At 39.8% G+C, this 23,890-nt stretch overlaps 1 long non-coding RNA gene across 3 annotated transcripts; it reads right to left on the bottom strand.

The window, feature by feature from the left end:
• Positions 1-226: 226 nt before the first annotated feature.
• LOC307219773 lies at positions 227-23,186 on the bottom strand. 3 transcript variants are annotated; one of them, XR_013840540.1, is made up of 5 exons: positions 23,073-23,186; positions 19,972-20,151; positions 16,325-16,507; positions 6,425-6,479; positions 227-2,082 (listed from the first exon to the last, which is right to left on the bottom strand). It is a non-coding gene; the product is annotated as an uncharacterized lncRNA (long non-coding RNA). The 3 variants fall into 3 exon arrangements; XR_013840541.1 differs by lacking the exon at positions 23,073-23,186 and adding an exon at positions 22,322-22,625; XR_013840542.1 differs by lacking the exon at positions 23,073-23,186 and adding an exon at positions 22,151-22,305.
• Between the last annotated feature and the right edge of the window lie 704 nt (positions 23,187-23,890).

Here is a 23,890-nt window from a genome sequence, read left to right as displayed (position 1 = left end):
ATAGAACCATGGTCATGTGTCCTATTTTACAGAGGATTGTTTGAGCGGGTGTTGCTCCAAGTCCAGTTGAACGATAAAAAAGGGACAGTGGAGGGTGCCTTGAAGTTGTCTATCACAGATAATACCTGAGCAGCAGCCTTCTAAGCCAACACTTCCCTGAGAAAAAGTGGTGGTCACCATTGTAATGGTTGGGTCTCTCCCACAGAAGCAAGACAACTCCCACACAAATCACTCTGGGGCTCAGTCACTCAGCGTCTGCTTCCAAATTAGCTGTTGCCAAGTCTGAGTTCCGCCCCTTCCTCTTCCCACATTTAAAGCCCCACTTTCGCTTCCTTTCCTGTTCATGCCTCTCATTAATTCTTGCACACCTACACATCATGGGATGGCCTATTTCTGGTGGCCCTCCCTCTGAGTCCGAGCTTAAACTGTCAGTCTGTGTCTTCTCCCTTGAACTCCACCCTTCCTTCTCCTTGTTCTCAGAGCTCAGGCTTCTACTGCAACTAGGCTGCTTTCCCCTCGTTCCACATTCCTGCCTAATTACCTCCTCCTGTCTCTCCATGCTCTCCCCCTCTGTCAGCAATGGGACGCAACTGACATCCAACTTGAATGACTTTAAGACATAATTATGACAAATTCATGGAGGATAAAGCCATCAACAGTTGCTGGCCATTACAGTCATACCTCATGTTACGTTTGCTTCATGTTACGTTCTTTCAGGATACGTCCCACAGCGATCCAGAAGTACCGGAAAGGGTTACTTCCAGATTTCGTCGCTCACACATCTGCAGACGTGCAAAATTATGTCATGCACATGCACAGAAGCAGCAAATCGTAACCCATGCATGCGCAGACGTGCCACTGCAGGTTGCACTCTTTTCATGTTGCGAACGGGCCTCCGGAATGGATCCCGTTCACAACCAGAGGTACTACTGTACTACCTCTTGTGGGAGAGAATTTCATTGTTTAACTATGTGTGTTATGTAGTAGTCCTATACAGATGTAACAGTGTTGAAGTATGGGTAGCAAAATCACAGCTGAGAACCTCAAATCAAGTATATGACTGACACCCTTCTTTGGAAATTAAACCAATGTCCAGACTTTGACGTAAATGGAGTCTCTCCTTCACTAAATATCTTATGTGACCAACATTAGCCAATCATATGAGAACTGCTAGAGAACTCTCTAGAATTCGGTTACCAACCAATCAAATTCAAACACATAGTAATGTATGAAAGCATTTATCATTTCAGTGAATTAAATTACTATACTTTTTGTACAGTCTGTTGCTGTTGTAAACAGAATCACCAACCCCACTTTCAAGCCTTTCCCTCAGTCTGCCATGTTCTGAAGCCTCAAAACAGGTATATGTATGTTTACTTCATTCTGTCATCACCTTATTACATATATACCATCACTGCAAATCTATACAACCAATAAATCTTTCAGAAGCTGCACCAATATAGGAAAAGCTCTCTAATAACTGCTTAAATATTGACAGCCATTAAGAGAGCCACAGCACAGTTAAAATCTTTCAGTGTTCCTGGAATATATTTTCCTCTCTCGGTATTCTATCCGCTCAATTCTTTTGTCATCTGTTTCTGCCATATTTTGGCTTTAGTATTGCTGTTAATTAGAGGTGACTATAGTTTGATTAATTGCTAACATGTGTCACATATGCACAATATGAAGAGCTGCAGTCTAATTTTTTCCACTCACTGCATGCCTGAATTCAATGGATTTAAGCCAAACATTTCTTTTTAATGACTAAAGAACCTAATCTTATCACAGCGAACAATGTGGATGTAATCAAAATAAGACACTCTAATCCATTCAAAGTGTTAAAAGTTCACAGAAGTATGCAATAACCATGGGCCACATTTCACAATTGCAAGCTGGATCACAAGGGTAGCAATAGAGGCCATCTGAGTGTCCTTCTTCCTCTGTTTAAGACTCTGTGCATTTGCTTCCAAGTTTGCACTTAGCTTTTTGCAGCCTCATGACTTGCTTCTCCGTGCTCCATGGTAGTTTCGATTCCACGTGCAACAGCTCTTGGCGAGCCTTCATAAAGCTCACAGTGAATACCTATAAGAACACATACAGTGACCATTCACTCTGCACAGTGGTCTATATAGGTGTCATCCTCTATACTCACAAAGCTGTGGTTTCTTGGTTTTACTTGCAATGCCCTCTTTCATCTGCACCTTTGTTCTACACAAACCAATTTACTGTCACTGCTGCTGCAAAGACCTGGGCTAATGTGAGGGACAACTAAGCATGGGATATTTTTCTTTTTTTTAACCTATTAAATTTATATCCAATCTTCCTCCCAAAAGAGCCCAGGGCAGCAACAATTTATTTAATAATAATAAAAATGCTATTAAAACCAGTTCTTCTTGAACCAGACTTGGGGCTGATTGATATCCAATGCCCCTTTAAATGTGCTATGGAATGGGGGATTATTAGGTTGTCTTTGTTCTTCTTTGTATTATGTATTTTTTAATATATTGTAATTTTATGTTGTGAACCGCCTTGATATCTACGGGTGTAGGGTGGAATATAAATTTAATAAAAACAAATAAATGATGTGACCAAACAATGGGGGGATTCAACATTGTGCTCTTTTGATTGTTCCATTAGTGTAAGCGTTTCTACTCGCTAGACAAAATGATTTCCCTTCTCCTCACCCACATGCACTTTTCAAGGCCTTCTCCTGACCCTAGATTTGGGTGAGGCGTCAGGGTAGAGAAGCCCTGTTGTGCTAAAGGAATGCCTAGCACTGGGTTCCACTAGCATGCCACATTAGTTGAACCTGGGCCAATGTTTCTGTACAGGCCTGCTGAAATGGGAAACTGCTTGGTAGGCATCTAAAGGAGTAAAGTAAAGTAAAGGTAAAGGGACCCCTGACCATTAGGTCTAGTCGTGGCCAACTCTGGGGTTGCGGCGCTCATCTTGCTTTATTGGCCGAGGGAGCCGGCGTACAGCTTCCGGGTCATGTGGCCAGCATGACTAAGCCGCTTCTGGCAAACCAGAGCAGCGCACGGAAACGCCGTTTACCTTCCTGCCAGAGCGGTACTTATTTATCGACTTGCACTTTGACGTGCTTTCGAACTGCTAGTTTGGCAGGAGCAGGGACCGAGCAACGGGAGCTCACCCCGTTGCGAGGATTCAAACCGCCAACCTTCTGATCAGCAAGTCCTAGGCTCTGTGGTTTAACCCACAGTGCCACCCGAGTCCCTTCATCTAAAGGAGTACAGTAATGTAAATCATGGCACATGCCTAATGTCAATAGGCAGGGAGTTCCAAAGGAACACTAAGGGAATGGTTCCTAACAAATGTGGAACAGACATTTTGTGGCACTTGCAGAAATGCAAGTTTTACAGACCAAAGTGACCAAACCAGCAGTTATGCATTGACCTATCGGTCCCACCATGCTATGGTGAAAAGGAAATGACTCTTTGGTGGATGGTGGATGGGCACACACTCTCTATGCTACAATAGATTGTAGTGGGTTTTGTGGATTTGAATATAAACCAAAAAGGGAACCAAAGTTCTCACAGCACTGGAATTAATGTGTTTTGTTTCAACACACACAAGTGTAGACTGTTGTAAATAAGATCTGTACTAGAAAAGTTACACTCCGAGAAAAACAACAATAGTATTTCCATTTTCTGGTTCTGGCTTTTTTAAAAAAATGTACGGCTTTTATATTATACAGCCCCTGGTAGTAAGTGAAATATAATTCTAATTAATTTTTCCTACGGCTGTATACAAATCAATAATTGTAAGCATCCCAAAGGAAAAAGCACGCTACATGGTCCTCCAGGTTCCTAATGAATGCAAATAAGCTGACCTTTTTCTGACAACTATGAATATTGTTTCACAATTTTACCACTAAAATTGCTGTAATCAGCAATTCATGCTGCAAATCTGGAGCCAATAATAGTTCTAAATAACTATTCATTATAGCAAAGCAGGATGTGAATTGCCCCTCAACTGTTCCAAACTTCATGGAGTTGGGGTGCACAACTGAAATAACTCTGAGGGCTACTTTCACATGTCTATTAACTCAAGAGAGAGGGAAAGCATTTTGTTACAATTTAAACCAGCCACATGGAGGAGCCTTTGCACAGCAGAGGGAGAAACTGCATCTCAGTGGCAGCCCATCTGCTTTCTATGTAAAAGGTTCCAGGTTCAATCCGTAACTTCTCCAGGTAGGGCTGGGAAATGACTGGTGTCTTAAACCCTAGACTCTGTGACTGGCCAATGTTGTCAGTGCTGAGCTAGGTGGACCAATGACCTGATTTGACAGAAGACAGCTTCCTATGTTCCTGTTTCTACAGCTGGCTCTTCCTTCAGACCTTCACTCAATGCATGAAGGGGTGAGACCAGGAAGGTGGGCATAACAACAGGGTGGCACCCCTGCTTCCCCCTTAATCACGTGGAGCCCCTGGTTTAGTTAAACCAGGATTCAAAAGAACTGGGATGTGGAACAGAATGAGCCATGGAACTATAGAGAATGGCTGTGCATAGTCATCCCTATATTTCCCATCTTCCCATCTGTTTTGTTTTGGTTTTTCTGAGGATCTTTTGGTGCTATCAACCATGGTATCCTGTAGGATTGGCTCTGTGGTGTTGAAGCTGGTGGCATGGAGATATGCTGGCTTCACTCCTGCCTACTGAACTAATACTAGACCAGTGTTTCCCAACCTTGTGCCTCCAGCTGTTTTTGAACTACAACTCCCATCATCCCTGACTAGCAAGACCAGTGGCAAGGGATGATGGGAATTGTAGTCCAAAAACAGCTGGAGGCACAAGGTTGGGAAACACTGTACTAGACAACAGCCCTGTAGGACTTCTGCTTGGCCCCATGGCATCTATAGTATGAAGATCTGCCAATCCATATTGTCCTTTATGCTCTTTAACATCTACCTGAAGCCGCTGACGAGTGGCATATAGATGTCATCAATATGCTGATGACACTCAACTTTTTTTCCTCTTTGTGACCTGAATCAGGTGAGGCTATCTAGGTGAAAAACTGGTGCTTGGATTTGGTAATGGGCGTGGGAAAGTTCAATAAACTGAAGCTGAAACCCAACAAAAACACAGATACCATATCCAGGACTTAGGGGCCCAATCTGTTCTAGATACGGTTGTACTCCTCTTGATGGAGCAGGTCTGTGTCTTACTCCTGCTATTACTGGATTCACCCTTGTCACTGGAAGCCCAAGTGGCTTCATTGGTGCAGAGTCCCTTTTTCAGTTCCAGCTGGTTCACCAGCTGCAGCCACTTCTGATAGGGCCTTCTCGGTAGTGGTGCCCGCCCTATGGAACACACTTCCACCAGATGTCAAAGGAAAAAACAACTACCAGACTTTTAGGAGACATCTGAAGGCAGCCCTGTTTAGGGAAGCTTTTAATATCTGAAGGACTATTGTATTTTAATATTTTGTTGGAAGCCGCCCAGAGTGGCTGGGGAAACCCAGCCAGATGGGCAGGGTATAAATAAATTATTATTATTATTATTATTATTATTATTATTATTATTATTATTATTAAGATAGGCTTTCCACACTTTCCATTTATAGTCATATAATCGTTGCCCCCCCCCCCGAGTTTTGGGCATGCTGCCACATACCAAACATCATTATTCAGTTAGTGTTCTGGAATAATGTACTTTGTGTCTGCAGCAAAAACAACAACAACAACCCTGACTTTTGTGAAATATCCAGAATGGATCCCAATATTTTCATTCTGGTGGAATGTGTACAAGCAACATCCTAGCTTCTGTGTAGAGGGGAAAGGATGGGCAACTTTGGCTTGGGAGACATCTGTTTTGAACAACTTCCTTCTGTCCGTTTGCAAGCTCAGTTTAGTGGAGAGAGGTGGCAGGCAGAGATGATGGCCCTGATTCAAATGGCAGCAAGCATTAGCTGTGGACAAAATTTCATCACAATAGCCAGGTTCTTCATAGCTGCGTCAGACACCTAGTTCCCCTTCTAACCTTCTATACCTCCGGAAGATTTGAATTCCAGAACACTAGGCATGGAACACAAAAAAGACACAAATGCTCATAACTCTGACATTTATGAACTGGAGGAACACAAGGGTACATAAAGGGTATGACTACAGCTATGGAGCTGTCCTCAGTTTAGGCGCAACCTGCCATTAGTGTGGTAAGGAAAACTCACTCTTTAATAATAGCTATTTGTGACCAAACGCATGGACAATCAGCTACAAATGCACTCTTTAAAAGGTTGAATCAAACAGCTATACCACTATAATTGGTAAGTGCAGAAAGTCCCATAAATTCTAGTCCAATAGTGCTCTCCACCTCCATTTAGAGTCAGATTGCTGTATTGGTTTGAGTGGCATGCCCAAATCCCTGCCTGATAGCATTCAACAAGTCATTCCTCAGCCTAACCTACCTCACAGGATTGTTGTGAGAATGCAACAAGGCTGATGTATGGTGCTCCAAACTCCCTAATAAAAGAGAGGGATGCAAATGTGATTGATTAAAAAAATCGATGAGAGTTTTGTGATTGATTTGCATAGAAGTGGATTGTACTATAATTGTCATACATTTCAATCAGCAATATTAAGTAACCAGCATGTTATTTTAAATGGTCCTTTGTATTTAACAGGCAATTTTCTGCATGCAGTTAGCCTGGGTGCAGTCTGGAATAATGCAACAGAGCTTTGATTGAATCAAGCAGGTATTGCTTGGTATACCAAGGAGAAGCTTTCTGCAATATAATACATAGGGTTTTTTCTCCAAAAACTATGTGGCAAACTATGTGGCACAGTAAAGGTAAAGGTAAAGGTACCCCTGCCCGTACGGGCCAGTCTTGACAGACTCTGGGGTTGTGCGCCCATCTCACTTAAGAGGCCAGGGGCCAGCGCTGTCCGGAGACACTTCCGGGTCACGTGGCCAGCGTGACATCGCTGCTCTGGCGAGCCAGAGCCGCACACGGAAACGCCGTTTACCTTCCCGCTGGTAAGCGGTCCCTATTTATCTACTTGCACCCGGAGGTGCTTTCGAACTGCTAGGTTGGCAGGCGCTGGGACCGAGCAGCGGGAGCGCACCCCGCCGCAGGGATTCGAACCGCCGACCTTTTGATCGGCAAGCCCTAGGCGTTGAGGCTTTAACCCACAGCGCCACCTGCGTCCCGTATGTGGCACAGTACAAACTTGTAAATGTACCATAGCAACAAAACAAAAGAAAGGCTAAAGAAATAAAGATGAAATAAAAGCCTAATAATACACATCTAAGAGTTTAGCACACAAAAGCTGTCTGGTAAACTGGAGAGAACATATATCACTCTGCACAAAAGGCTCACACTGAATTAGACATTCAAAAAGATTTTTTTTAAAAAAAGATGATATTGATTTCATTATAATACTGTAAACAGTTTCCCTGTTGTTTATGAAAGTTGTTGTTTTGCTATAGAGCAGCATCACATTCTCAAAGTTTCCTTGAGACAGATTGGGCTACCCTACTGAAGCGTACTGGATCAATGAAAACAAAAGAGAAATTTGACTAATGCCTACTGTGCATATGACACATATGATGTTCTAAACTGAGCTAAACAATCTTTTCTTGATGACATCTCAAAAGATACCTCAACTCTCTAATACTTGTAATTCTTTCATGTTCTGAATGAATCCCTACTACATCTCACTCAATATCGATCTTTAAGCCATGTCTCCCAATCCTTTTCCCTGTGTGGTCACTGAACAGTATAAAAGTTCAATAGGAAGATCAGCTGCTCATCCACTTTTTGCTAAAGCAATTTGTATTATGGATTTACTTTAGCAGTCTACAGTGGCAGTTGCTGTTTTTACTATTTAAATGCTTTGATTATCTGACCTTGCTTACTTTATCTTTTTAAGCGCTGTGCATGAGCTTTAAAAGTTGATCAATAATGAGGGATTCCTCCACCACATTATGCAGAAATCAATCCCGTTTTGGGCTATTTGTATTTCACTCTTACGAGTCCATCTGTCTAGGTTAATTTTATATTTTCTTTTTCTTTCTTTCTTTCTTAAGTAATTTGGACCTGTCTTTGCAAATAGACATTCCTGGGTCTCAACGGAATCCAGGACTATGATTTGTAGTAAGTGTATCAATGGAAGAAGCCTTTCAGGAAAGTTGTGGAATCATTTCCTGTACAGGATTTTAAGATAAGACAAGATGAGCATCTGGTTGGTATGGCCTAAGTCAAGGGATTCCTGCTGCCACTGCAAGCTGGACTAAAAGACTCCAAAGATTCCTTTCAACTTTATCATTTTGTTGCATCTGGAAGTATTTTGGAGGACAGTGGGGTGTTTTTTTTTAACAGAAATCTAGCATTTAGAAATAGTAAAGATTTTACTGAGTTTTATCACTGTAAATGGTAGTTGTACAATCATTTACAATTAAAGCTCTGTACTTTGGCATCTTTCCCAAACAAACGCAGATGTGATGCTGTTAAGAAAACAGCAGCCATGGGGATTGAGACCATGGTGTGTGGGAAGGGGGATTTTAACCCTTTGTCCTGGTGTGGTTCCAACTTAGATTGCCCAGCTTCTATTTGCAATGGGACCTTTCCTGCAAATAAATGCAAGTAGCAGAGGGGGGAGGGGGGTCCAAGGGGATGTAGCCCCCACCCATGCCATGATCCCAATTCAGACACACACACCCCATACAGCTGCTATTTATTCTAGGAAAAATAATGCAATTAATGACAAGGAATAATTGCATGTCTATTTTGGTCCACAGTGATATATGCAAAACAAAAAGATTGCATTCAAAATGTGATTGGAAACTTTCCACAAATATGTGATTGCATACTGTACTAATATTCAGAGCTCTTTTGTTTTCAAACCCCTCAGTGTTCTTGCTTTCCCAATCTACTCAGACCTCTCCCATTGCTTCAAGCCACCATCAGTTCCCTCTTGGTGTCTCTCCCTTCTTGCTCCTATGCCACAGACACTGTAGGACTTGCTCTTTTGCTACCCTACCCTGACTTCATACAAATCCAGTCAGTACAAATCATCCAACAGGGGCTGCACTCTGACTTCGTTCAAATCCATGATGGTGATGTGGTGCTACCGATCCTCCACTGGGGGGTTGTGTGATGACTATCTAGTGTGAATATAGTATGCAGAGAGAAACAAAATGAAATCTATGAAAGAGTGGAACTTTTCACAGAACCAGTGCTGCAGATAAATAGCCAAGCCCAAGGAATTGTTAGATAGGCTCTTTTTCTTGCTTTAAGGATGGGAGAAAGGGACACCACCTTTATGTTGCCTTCAGAGGTGTGCATGGAAGAGTGTCTTCCCATTCTGGGAAACTGTGCACTACTTCTAAAACCCATCTCTGCTATTTAAGAAAGAATGAGATGGAATTTTCATAGCAGTGTGCATAAGAGAAATTCCTTGCTCACTTCCTTGCAAGCTGGGCAGGGAATCAGATCTATGGACACTTCTACCTCTCATGTTACATCTTATGACTCCTGCCCTGTTCTCTAGGCAGAAGTAGGTAGCCCATGTAGCAGAGGGGGAAATGCCAGGAAGGGGGGCATACTGCCATACTGCCCAAAATTCAAAAAACTTTGGCCCCATAGGGGAAGCCAACATTCTTTGGTTTAATTGACTGCATCTTGATTATGCAGGTGATTTTTCTTCATAGCCATCACTATCATGCTCACAAAAATTGCATTCTTATTTTAAGTGATCTGTGCCATGGTAGTTAAATTAAACCTTCACATTCAGATCTGATATTCTTTTCCTTATTCAGGAGCTGGGGATAAACTGGAGTTGCCCATCTTTATCATGCTTCCCTCAAAAGCTTACAAACTGTTGTTGTCTAGTCGTTCAGTCGTGTCTGACTCTTTGTGACCCCATGGACCAGAGCATGCCAGGCACTCCTGTCTTCCACTGTCTCCCGCAGTTTGGTCAAACTCATGCTGGTAGCTTTGAGAACACTGTCCAACCATCTCATCCTCTGTCATCCCCTTCTTCTTGTGCCCTCAATCTTTCCCAACATCAGGGTCTTTTCCAGGGAGTCTTCTCTTCTCATGAGGTGGCCAAAGTATTGCAGACTCAGCTTCAGGATCTGTCCTTCCAGTGAGCACTCAGGGCTGATTTCCTTCAGAATGGAGAGGTTCGATCTTCTTGCAGTCCATGGAACTCTCAAGAGTCTCCTCCAGCACCATAATTCAAAAGCATCAATTCTTTGGTGATCAACCTTCTTTATGGTCCAGCTCTCACTTCCAAGCTTCCAAATACATCTTCCTAACAACAGATGGCTTCACCAGATTGACCTTGTTCTGATCCTTGCAGTTTTTGCTCTTGTTCTATGGGTGCTAGTGCTAATATTTAAACTGCCCAGTTTTATCCACAATTTAAAGGGAAAGCATTTATTCCACATTAGGTTAGGCAAAAGGCAAAGTCAGCCAAGTATATTGTGCATGATGTAATTTAATTGATGTAACCACATGATGTAATTCTTATAGCTTGTTCCTCGTTCTAAGCAAAATATAATGGGAACAGATGCTAAAGTAAAGTTTTGCTGATGGAAATATAGGCATGCAAATTAATATGTATATAATTTATAATCATGGAGCTGATTCCATGATTGCATCAGTTAAGACAGCTCTGTTTAAAGGGATTCGTATTGTTTAATGATGGGGTCTCTGTATTATTATGTAACCCAAATGACAAAAAAAAAGCTGTCTGAAATTAATTTAAGATGGGTTCTGCCTCAAACGTGTTGAACACAAACCACAGATTGAATTGTCTTTGTATTTTTGGATCTGCTGTGAGTTCCCTCAGATTCATTCCTTCATATATGTATTTGTTACACAAAATATCAATTTGTCTCATGAGATTATATTCTTCAATTGCATGTGATCTGAGCATAAATTCAAGCTTTTTAGACTGTTGGTGTTCAAAGTGATACTGGAGAAGATTACAGGTGATAGTTTGGGACAAAAGGGTGACAATATCAGGAGAATCAGATTTCATGAGCATATATAATGTTTATTGACGTAAGGATGAAAAATATTAGGAGAATGCATAATGACATTGTAACCATGAAAACAATTTTTTTAAAAATGCTGCATGCTGATTTGATAAAAGTATGATGGATTTCATTATGGCCACTGGAGAAAGATCCTGTCTTGTCTTCGTAGCTTCAGTGTGAAACTCAAATGCTGCTTCTGTGAAATTTCAGCAGCTGCTCTACTTCACTCTCTAACATTTTGCTGCTGCTAATTCCTAAATATGGCAAAGGAAAGACAGTTTGGTTCCCCCTCCCTCATAAAATGATAACAATTCATTATATAATAACTAAGGCAATACCAACAAAAAGGGAATGGGATTTTATGGGCAGCACATAAGGAACATTTTCAAAAGCTAGCACACAATACACTAAATAATAAAGATTTTTATTTTTTTTTTGCTTTTATTTTTTCAAAACTCAGTTCCTTGAAAGCTGAACAACCAGTGTTATGGGGGATTAAAGAATTTGGCATATAAAAGACCTGTTAAAAATAGCTGCTAAAGATCGAAAACAGCTTTCCCCAGAGGCCACGTTTTACATTTTTCAATGTCTAGCTCCTTTAAAAAATAATAATAATAATAAAAGGTGATGAAGAACAAAGCCAAACTCTAGTGGGGCAATTCACTTTCTATGCAAAACTTTTTTGCTTGCAGTTATTGATTGAAGCCAAAAGCAGCCATACGTAGATCAAGATAGGAGCTACAATAAACTGGTTAGTTGATGAAAATGTTGTGTCTAAAAATCATATGTTCCTTATCTGATATTTCCCTTTAGATGTAGAAAATTTGGGTGGGGGGTATCAGGATGCTCTGCATAAAGTGTACGTATCACTACATGCCCAGCCCTGAAAGAGAAAAGTCCATACTTTATTCCTCAAGTGGGTAAATGTTAAGAGAGAAGAATCCAAGTTTCATGATGCAGCAGCACAAAGCTGGGAAGTGAAAATTATGTTGCAGCAGAGTCTTGAAAATATGACTGTAAAAGTTAATCAATAAAATGTCTATTCCTGTCTATTCACTAGGGGCCCCAGCTGCATAGCTTCACACAATCGATACTACAAATTATTACGATTTCCAGGTTCCCACTGGACATTCTGAACAAATCTTTCAAGTGTAACAGGCTTACATAGTGGGGTTGTTGTAGCTGAGCTTGCCCCCCCCCTTCAAACTTTACATGTAGCTCGTCCAGAATAAGTGGTAATAAAAATCTTAAAGCCTGTGAATTTTCTACAGCTGTTAAATATTTGCTTTCTGGCCTACCTACGCCTTGTTGGGTGTTTTCTTCATTTCATACTACATCAAATAAGGTAAAGCATTACTTTGTACTCATGTTAGGAACTCGCATTGTGGTAACAATAGAGGAGATAACTTTGCACATGTTGCTTTTACACATGTACAAACATGCCACACAATTTGAAATAGATTGCTGAACGGAAAACAAAATGGAATAACTTCTCACCTACCTGTCCTCTGCAATCTCCATATTTTTTCTGCAGACCCCACCCTCCCTGCACTTGCCCGTTCACCATACTGAAAACCAAGTTCTTAGTGAGTTTCATTGTTGGCACAAAGCTCATTTAAGTTGCTGCAGTTAGGGCTGCTAAAGCCAGTGTTACCATTCTCCCAGGACATTACCCTGACTTGCAAGGATCCCCCATCCATGCTCATAATATGTCCTTGGCTTCTGTACATCTTCTTAGCAATGAAGCAGGTTGGAGAGGAAGCTTTCTTCCAGCTAGGGTGTGCCCACCTCTTCTGCTGTAGAAATGGCACTTTATAATCTCACTGCATGGATATGGGGAATAGCTCCTCTCTAGCAGTTGCTCAGACAGTGAACCTGATACTCCCATAGACATTGCAAATGCATAGAGCTTTGGGATGAGAGAAATGTGGGAGCATGAGCTTTGCTTCATGACTAGCTGCTACAGGGAAAAGGCTTCTCTTTCTTGTTGCAGCTACAATGTAGTGAGATTATGGGTCAATTTAAATCAGGGGTGAATCCAAAAGTGTCTTCCAACTTGGGAGGTCATTTTGCTACATACTCTCCCTCTCTCTCTCTCTCTCTGTGTGTGTGTGTGTGTGAGAGAGAGAGAGAGAGAGAGAGAGAGAGAGAGAGAGAAATCTCCAAGAGTTCTTAGAAAATTCTCTTTTGAGAAAAAGCTCACTTAATATTAGTTTTCAACTCATATTGGTGGGTAAAGGACGGAATAGGCTAAAAAGGACTAGAGGGAGTTGCTTGCTAGAACAAAATATCAATAAATATAAAGCCTGTATCTACATGAATGGCAAAACTGGGGAGGTCTTGTCCCTGACTATTCTTTAGCAGAAACACGAATTTTACCATCAGTTCAGAAAGAGCTCAGAAATGAAAAATTTCACAGAAAATTATTTTTGTGAGAATTATTTTTGGCTCTCAGCCTTAATTCAAATATTATAGCCTTAACAGCCTCAAGTAGGCTGATAGTAATGAAAGAAATTCTCCTGACTTTCATGTGGTAGGTAGTAACACTTGAAATCCATTCATCATATGGCTTGCACTAGCCATATGGAGAGTCTACGTGCCAACAGCATGCATTTCAGGCTGCATAGGTACTGGTGTAGAAACTTCCAAAATGACTAGAGAGATCAATTTGGTGAATAGCTTTCAAATGCTCTAGGTTATGCAAATACTATCATGAACCAGTGTTTCAGGCAATGTCTTCATGGTGGTTATAATGCTTTGAATCAGCCTCATCAAACAGTGGAAAGACGACAGCCAAGTGGTACAGTATCTGCTTTTCATGTGGAAGGTCTCAGGTTCATTTCCTGGCATGTCCAGGAATATCCTCTGGCTGGGAATGTCCCCTGCCTGAAACCCTGGAGAGCCACTGTTGGTCTGTGCAGACAATAGTAAGCTAGATGGACCAGTGATCTGGCTTAGTAAAAGGCAGCTTCCTATGCCCACCACAGGATGTGATCTGAAATCAAATTAGTGCCTCCACGGTTTTTTGAAATGACTGCTCACTGGGTGAATATAAGCAAGCATTTACTTACCAAGATGTACATACAAACATGTGGAAAGTCGTTTGTCTGTAGCATGCTGCCCAATCAGAAGATATATTTTTTTCTGTGGAAGTGCAGGAGTGGTAGAATTCTCTGAAGCAATTTACAGGGCAGTCCTTGTGGCCAGCTTACCAGCTGTTTACCTGAACACCATAGCAATTTCCCACTTGGTCAATGTTTGTCTATATCCACTTGCCATGGCAAAGGGAACTGTGTGTGACCACAGCCCACCAGCTGCATTACTACTGCCTGCATAAGGCAGCCATGTGCTAGTGCTTCTAAAGTCCGGGTTTTTGCACCAGTGCTTAAGCCTGAAACAAGGTGTTGCTAAACACACATGCAAATGAGATTCAGCCAAAGTTGAACAAGCTCTCTACACAACCTCTTAATTTGGCAAAGAGAAGGACTGACCAATAAAGTTCAATATCAAGTCCACATTTGCAACTTTAGAATTATGACTAAATAGATACCTTTAGTTCTTAAATGGGTATGAATCAGTTTAATTGTTTAGTTTATTTTAGATTAAACTGGGTGTTTCTAATATGAAATGTCACGTTATAAAGTTTTGTTCTACTCAGAACTTCAGTTTCACAAATGAAGACTGGTCTTCTTAAAGGGAAACTGAAAAGAGCAAAGTGGCATAAAGGGAACAATGACACAACTCAGAACTAAGCTGAAGGTTTGTGCAGAAAAGTGGGGTGCACTGCCTGGTTTGGTAGTAATTGTTCACATGCCTTTCCAGTAAATGAACAACTTATACCCTTCTAGTAACATTTCCCCCGGATATGGAAGCTTTGAGTAACGTGGTGGATAGATTTACCTGTTTTGTCAAGTTCAGGGGTATCTTTGTTTTCCACTCGTAACATAGAATTAGAAAAGTACAAGTGGATTGTGTGGATATTTTGAGCTTCTCTCACACAGGATGCAAGGATACAAAGTCACCTTACATAAGAAGCAAAAGAAACAGGCAATGTAAGTGGTCTTACCTTGTGGACCTATGGGCCCCCAATAATCCACAATAATGCCATCGCAACTATTGCAAAGTTATACCTGCCAAACATACTTCTACTGCTTGCAAATTTATCTTTAGATGTGGCTGACATGGTCCCTTTAGGATTCCAGGATCTCCTCATAACATTGTTATATTAAGTGACAAAAATGTTTCTTTTTCTTATGCATGTAGAAGAGTGTGTGGCAAAGCAATTGTTTGGGATTCTAAGGGCCTCTGCCAGTCTCATCTACAGGTAAATTCCAAACAAACAATCATAACCCTGCTAGGCATAGCACTCCATAATAGCTGTGTGACAAAGTTTCATCATTTGACATTGCGGTGGAATCAGAGATGTAGATATCTCGGGAGAAAGCTCCAAACCTCGCTGCAACTTTCGTATTAATAAAAACCTCTTTGTGATTAAGCCATCACTTCAGGAAACGTATCGTAGAACTTTTGAAGTTCACATTTAATTTGTGATATCGAAGGAAAAAAAGACCCAGCCTGAGAAAGCTACCTAAATTGAATGCACAATGTAACAAATTCAGCAAGAAGAATGCATTATTCAGAGTATTTACATATAGTGAAAGAGACAAAGGCATTTAGCTGAGATGAATACCTTTCATAACATTCGCTTGAAAACTGAACAATGAATCAATTTATGATTCATAAACATGAAAAAACTCTTTGAAAGTTTTAGCATTTCCCTTAAAGAGAGAGAGAGAGAGAGAGAGAGAGAGAGAGAGAGAGAGAGACCTATTAGGATTAGGATTTGAGTTCATTTTAGCAACTTCATATGTTACTCGTTACTCAGACTAGAAGCTCAAACTCTTAAGTTTGCTTTAATTTGGGAGCGTCTTGCCTTGAACCAAAAAAGACAGACAATAAGAGCCATATGTAACCTTCAGACCCCCAAAAAGAGAGGAAGATGAGAATGCCACTGGCAGATAGACAATAAAGAAAACTATTTTTCCCCTCAACAGCAGATTTTCACGTTTTCAGAGGGGGGAAAGGGGGGCATTAAAAAGACTTCTGGTTAACACATTTTGGATGAAAAACTGAAAGGCTAGTTTTAAACGGAGTTTATCAATTACTTAATACTTGATTCAATCAATACATCAGTCAAAGACATTTACAAAACACACCACCAGAGCAAAACAAACCCTACAGCAGAGAGCTGAAAGAATTATTGCTGACTTCTGGCTCGCCTTCAACCCTTACTGAAACATCAAAACAAACAGTAACTCACTTGTAATCACTAATTTCTTCATGAGAATCTATAATGCGTTCGCTCAGTGGCTTCAGTTCTGTCTGTGATTTTCTACTGGTCTGGGCGAACTTGGTTCTGCTCTTTCCTCACTTAGCTGTTCTTGACTTGCTTTCAAGCTGGATTCCATTAGAAGTTTTTCATCCTGGCTGGCAAATTCTTGGGCTGGAAGATAATAAAAGCATCACAGTTTCAAAAGAAGCTAGCGACATACTTTTGTTGTTGTTTCATTTTACACTTACTAAACCTGTTGTAAATGAACTTGGAGAATGTGAGGGGGGTTTTTCTGGAAAAAAACAATCTATTTCTGCTTGCAAGTATTAAACACAAACACAGACAGGGAGTGAGAGATGTTTCTAAAAACCTGTATATATCTTCAGATAAATATTAAATATGTGTAATACTTTCATCAGTCGCTAAATGCTCTTATATTCTGTAGCTGGGCTAACATCCATTGTTGTGTAGCAATTTTTTTCCAAAGCAGGTACAGTTTGTTTTAGACTTTCAGAATGAAATTTTGTTTGGTATTAACTGCCTCTCGTTTTTCAAGAGATTAACACTCTACATCTTTAATATAATTAAGGTATAAACTGAAAACTTCTGCGTCACTAAATTCTTTCCATTGTAGAGTACCACTCGACTATATAAACAAAATCTTTTCCCAAGGTCATCCAAGAGATGGCACTCTTTCATTAGCCCAAAGAATCTAGGGCAGTGTGTTTCAAGCTTCCTTAGAAAAATAGGCATTTTAAGACAAAGACATTTTTCCTTTGTTCTTTTGTTGACCATATTCTAAGAAATATACATATATAGGTGTTCATTTAAATATTTGTCCTTTAGCACAGATATATAGCAGGGTGTGGGTTTTTTAAAAAAGGTTTTGGCAAATATACAGCCGCAGACATACAAATGTTTATTCAGTAATGCAGTCAAAGTTTAATGAGGTACAGCATTAAATTTCAGAATAAACATGTATCACTGAAGGGTGTTTTATTTCCAAACTGAAGCCTGTTAGTGAAGGTTGTGCACACAATTCAAACCTTAAAAGAAAGAAAGCAGAGGAGCCTTGCTGGGAAGGCATCACAATCAAAATTAAGAAGGTCACATATGCATAGATGGCAACGCTCTTCAAACCTCTCCCTTTTAATAACCCTGGTTTATGTTGGAAGAATGATGTGTAAATTAGGCTTCAATTAATTCAGAGCAAAGGGACTGGAGCCTTATAAAACCAATATTGTCATAACAAAAATTGGCACATTAGTCTTCTCAAATAGCCTACATTTATCTTACATATTTGAAATCAATCTTAGTTGCCCTGATGAGCTGAATCTAAATAAAAGTATTTCATTTAAAAATTATGAGCATTTGGGACATTCAGCAAATATATTTCCTAGCAGACTTACAGAAACCACAAGCATTGTTATTGACCTGGAACTCTTACATAATAAAAATGAAATGCTAATTTTTTACACACACACACACACACACACACACACACGGTCTTGTTTGAACAAGCTTGAGTCTAAGCTTGTATGTTTGTATAGTGTGGGCAGAGTATTGAACATCTATATATTGCCAAAGTTCCGATGAACACATTTATAGATTTATTTTACAAATCGTAAGCTCTTCAGACTGCAGAGCAAGATTTCCAGGAAGCATTTGCTTACTGGTATTTAATAAAAGGACAGAAGGCCATACATAGAATATTTTTTGGTTCACAAAAAAAGCTAATAAACTAGCCGGTGAGTATTCTCCTATAGAAAGAGTAGCTTGACTATATTGTTCAATAATAGTAAGCAGTTTATTATATCATTTTGTGGGATCGGTCTCAGCACTAGAAATATCACATGCCATAGAAGACTGTAAATGCAATCACTTCATCCTTCGCATAGCATAGCATAGCTTGGCTTTAGCTTTGAAGTTTTTGTGTGCAAAATATAAAAATTTCGAAGACTTGAAACACACATACACATATATCACATATGCCATTCACATGATTTAATACAGACAGGCTCATACGCAGTCCTACTGAAAACCTGCAAATACAGACAGGCTAGACAAAAAATGCAAAATTTTTCCAAAGTAGCCTATGTACGCTGCCTGCTGATTAGTTGTCCCAACATAAAGCCAATTTGAAGCACTGCCCACTCCTTCTCTCCCCACAGAACCGGTAAATATAAACGTCAAGGTATGTGTGCTTTCTGAAGGACCTGCCTTTTCAAACCGATAAAAGTCCATTTATGTTTCCCAATACTCTTAAGAATCTACTCTAATTCTCCATGTGCTGGTTGAAAAGGGTTAAATTATTTTAAGTTTACCTATGCCTTGGACTTGAGCCTCTGCTGATCCCAAGCCAGAGGCACTAGCAGCTGCATGCTTTATTTACAATCCCTTTGTCAGACTTACAACTGCCTCGGGCTATAACATAGTGTACCTAATGTTCAAACTGGCAGGTAATCTTATGTCAAACATACTTCTTTGATTTAAAGTGATCAATAGATTCTTGTAAAGAGGTAATTTCTCTGATGTTTCCACCTTGCCTTTCTTACAGGTGATTCACAGAAAAGCCTGCTTATATGATGTACAAACAATAAACAGAAAGCTATAATCATGTTTTTTCAGATGTTTCCGGTGCCCAACGATTTTGGATCAATACCCTGTGTAATACAATTATCTGCAATGATCTGGTTGTATTGAAAAAGAATTTGCAGCAAACCTCTAGGGGGTTTTATCCAGAAACATGTGTCTGGCAATGTTGTGAATAGCGGAAGGGGAAAATTAAGGGTTTGACACAAGCTGTCCATTACGTTCCAAATGACTTCATTAATATTTTATTTGCTAAAAAATCATATCTTTCAAAAACTTTACTATAGGGGTGGATCTATAATGTTAAAGGATGATAATAAGGCTGTGTCCTTTCCGTATTGACTATCTCCTGAAAAACACCTTCTAACATATAAGCAGGATTCCAAGGATACAGGTACTAGGCGAAAGCTATAGAAATTATTGGCTGAGCCTGAATGCCTCTTTGAATGCCTGACAAAATGAAATGGGAAATATTGTGCAGGGGGGAGGAAGGGGGGGAAAGCTGGCTACAATGCATGTGAGAACAGCCCTTTGTCTTCAAGGTATTCAAACAATCCTTTTTTGCGCTGTACCATTTCTACATTGGGAATTTATCGTGTGACTTTATAAAGACTCCTAATTGTACTCTGCATATGGGGGGATGTGTATGTGTGTGTGTGTACACGCACACACCTCAAATACATGCGTGTGCCTTCTATCCAATTCACAATGTGTATAATCAGCAAGTGTGCAAAGCTCCCTAATGCAGAAATGATTCCCCACACACATTTTTCACACTCTCCAATGGCAAAGAGAAACAAAGGGACTCGGTTGTGTTTGTTTCTGTTTGATAAAGCTGCTCTCTCCAGCTCTGAATTCCCCCTAAAGCCGGACAGGGAACCTTTTGTGTTCATTTGATTACAGCAATCTTTTGTCCATATGATTGATATTTCTATTCTATTAGACTGTGCCAAATTCACAGTGCAGTAATATCACTATTTTTATACATTATTACCTCGTCCCTCTGCACTGCTTCCCTGAGCATCCTGCAGCTCGTGATTTACCTGCTGAATCCCAGTCCTAAATATGATGGCTTTTCTCGCCTTCAGATTCTTCCTTTCATTGCATTTTGGACACTTGCTTTCAGCTTCTTGACCAGACTGTCAAAGTGCTCCACCTTAGCCACTTCAGCTTTGATATCTCCCATTGCCTGCAGGAGAGCTGAAATCTTTTGCGTATTGCCTCTGAAAACAAAAACAAAAAACATTTCAATACCACCTTTCACAATGAACTTTAGCAACAAAAATACTGTATCCTGCTCTTTCAAGCTATAGGAAAAAGGAGATTATATGTGAATTATATGTGAATTATATGTGAATCTATACACATTCACATACATATTCTCATTAGCAAAGAGTTCACCTCCTCCCATGTCCTATAAGATCAAAAAGTCATACACACTTTGCATTGTATTTAAAAAAAAAAAATAGGTGGAGGGGAGGAATGACAAATGATTTTATTAAAATTAATTCATTAATTGTTCAAAGGAAAATGTTACACATAATTCTGGAGGGGGGGCAAGAAAACAGTTACTTGATCTAAATGTGTCAGATAAGAGGATTTTTGTTTTCTTTTGTTTTTTTTAAGGGTTTGGTGAATAAAAAGAAAACGAACAGCTTGAAGCCAATAACTGCAATTCAGCTGGTAGGAAGGTAACTGAATGTGCAAAAAACCCACAAGAAAACCTACACCACAAGGATACAAAGAAACCAGACAAAATGCCCTCTCTTTCTGGTTAATTAAAGTGCTTCTCTAATTGTCTAATTGTCAACAAAAATCTCAGTGTCAACATTATTTCAAAATGCAAAGTAAATTGTTTTAGACTGTTCATATGTGTGTGTAAAAATATATATAGTTAACTTACTGACTTTTGTTATAGTTTTTTTAAAAAAATCCTCAACTTTAATTTAATTGCAATTTTAAAAATATATTTTCAACTTGTGTATCTCCCATTTACTTGTGAATATCCAAGTGCAAATGAATAAACAGTTCTGAATGATGCAGAAGTTCAGCCAATAAGTTCAACTTTTGTATTGCCCGGAACTGGGAATCCACAAGCATCTGTGCTTCTTTGGCATAGTGCCACACCTTGATTCTCTATCATGCTCCATCATGCTTCTTTTAATCTGAATATTTAGTACTCTTTCATGTCTTAATTACAGCAAATTGCACACAGTTGGCACCACTTCTTGAAATTAATCCCAGAGTACTTTGTTTCTGTCAAGCACAGTCAAAGCCTTGGAGAATAATAGTAAATGTTATTGCAGATCTAAATTTAAATGACTGTCTATGTATTTAACTTAAGCCTTTAATTATTCGTGCTGTACTGTTTTTGGTTCAAATGTTAAACATTCTTCATTGAGAAAGTAAAATTGCTTTAGACAGCTTAAAACCTGCAGATATGTTTGGCTGTGATGTTAACATGACAATAATTATTTGTATTAACGTATTTTTTCAGGTGTGTAAAACTTTAGGCAGTACATAATATCCTGTCATGCTTTCATTTAATTTCTCATCATCAGTGATTTTTTTTAAATAATAAAAAATAGCTAAATGTTATTTTAAGAAGGGGAATACTTATTTTCTCCTGGATTTTAAAAACCATTTTCATTCTTATATAGGGAATGGCAAAATTATATTCCTTTACCTTGTACCTTTCTATAAAATAGAGGTGGATTTCTGCACACAATCTACAAAAATATAAGCTTTGTCACTGTAGTTTTGTAATCATTGTTAGAATAGCCACTTCAGTATAGCAGGGGCCCCCAAATTCCCCCACCTGCTTAACATAATGAAATCTTTCTGCAGCATATTCCAGAAACCTCATCACTGAGATATCCCCGCTCCCCATAATGCAGATCTCCATCCAAAGTAATGCACCTATCTTTCCCTCTCCCATGTATGTTATACAGATAGCTTTCGCATGACTATAGCATTAAAAATAACACAACTCCAGGGCTCTGTGCATTTTTATAGAAGGGAAAATGCCTCCAGCTCCATCTCTGATATTGAGCATATTCACAGCGAAAATGGGAAATGCAGTTTCTAAAATCTCTACAGACATTTATACAGCTGTATTCATTTTATTTCATATCAACATGCTTTTGGAAGGGATAGAATTGTTATCACAGATGCAAACATATCTTAAGTTTCAAGACCAACACCAAAGAAATGTGTACTTACAAAATTTGTGATAAAACAGGGTGGGTTTTTTCCTCCTTTCGAAATGCACCTCTCCCCCCCCCCAACACACATATATAGTGCTGCACATCATAGCTTCTCACACTCCCTTTTGCAATGTGATTTTTAAAAGAGATACCTGTTTTGCTCATTTTTATCATCGCAAGAGCGTACCTGATCTTTCTGACTACAAAGTTTCCAAGCATCTGCAAGGTCCCTTTCAAGCTGTGTTATCTGCTGTTCTAGCTGAGCAAGTACCATTTTGTGTTCCTGCTAGCAAGCTATTACATTCAGATGCAACAGCTGCAAAGGGATTTCCTAGATGTCCTATCTCAAGAACAGGTTTCCTTTGGTTGGGATGTATATTAGCAGTTTCAGGGTTTTGTTCCTATAGATTCCGGTTCCTCTTCTTCCACTTGAGAAGCAGTATACTTAGTTTATTTATTTTCCTCCCAAGCAACTTCTCTCTCTCTCTCTCTCTCTCTCTCTCTCTCTCTCTCTCTCTCTTATCCATAGGTACAGAAACTGTAGTGGATTATACCCCATTTTGTCAACTGTCATATAAGAAACATGACTGGCAATGAATCTCATTAAGTTGAACAAACGAGCATTACCTATCATGAGGCATAATTTTCCACACATAAAAAGTTGCTTCCTTGCAACTTTGATTCCAGAAATATATAGGGTTTTGCATACTGGGCAGGGGACACTTCTAGTGAATTTTTTGGGGGCAGGGGGAGTAAATCACATACTGGGAAGTTCAGGTTGCCCAATTAGAGTTGACTTAATGGTCAACAAACCCACTTCCCTGAAAGATCAGGCTTTTTACAAAAAGGAAAGTGATAGGAAAAGGAACTGGAAAGTGGAGAATAACACTTGCATCAGATACGAATGAATGCTTAATAAATAGCCAACATCATCTTACCTCCCCACACATAAATTAGGATAAATCCTCAATGAATAGGTAATCAGGAAGTGACCTGGGAAAGGGCACTGGAAAATCCATCTGTCTTGGAAAAGAAAGCACTAGGTCAATTCAGATGTGATGCTCAAGTTCTGTGATATTTCAACTTTAAAGCAGTCATGGGGGAGGGCTCCAATTTAGTGGAGTGGTTAGTTTAACCCTTTCCCCCAAGTCTAAATCCACAAACACACACACATATCCGGAGTCCTCTTTTAAACCCAGAGTGTGAATATATCTAATAGGCGCTTCAGGGTTGAAGGAAACAGCACCAAGAGCTAGAATTAAACAACCCCTTCGCCAACGTCCAAATTAGAATGTGACAACTGTTTGAAAGTGAGCAGTTAATTTGTGTTTGATCCTTCCTTGTGCCTTCTTAAGGAATTTTAATTTTTGTATGCTTAGTAAACCTGGATAGCCATACATATATATAAAAAAAATTGCTGGGAAAGAATTTTCTTCTGCATCCAATTGAGATCAGGGTTGAACATATTTTCACAGAGAAGCTTCTTCTCACTTGGTTACTACTGTCTACTTTTGTTAATTGCAGTTCATTTTGGTTCCTTTCTGAATTTAGACAACAGCTTCATGGGGTCTGGCTACCAGCTCAGCTACCTAATAGCTTACAACTACCAGGTGACACGGGGGACATGGGTGGTGCTGTGGGTTAAACCACAGAGCCTAGGACTTGCCAATCAGAAGGTCGGCGGTTCGAATCCCCACAACTGGGTGAGCTCCCGTTGCTTGGTCCCTGCTCCTGCCAACCTAGCAGTTCGAAAGCA

Source organism: Podarcis cretensis (genome assembly GCF_951804945.1).
Source record: "Podarcis cretensis genome assembly, chromosome: 7".
Taxonomy (NCBI): domain Eukaryota; kingdom Metazoa; phylum Chordata; class Lepidosauria; order Squamata; family Lacertidae; genus Podarcis; species Podarcis cretensis.
This window is presented reverse-complemented; position numbering and strand designations above follow the sequence as displayed.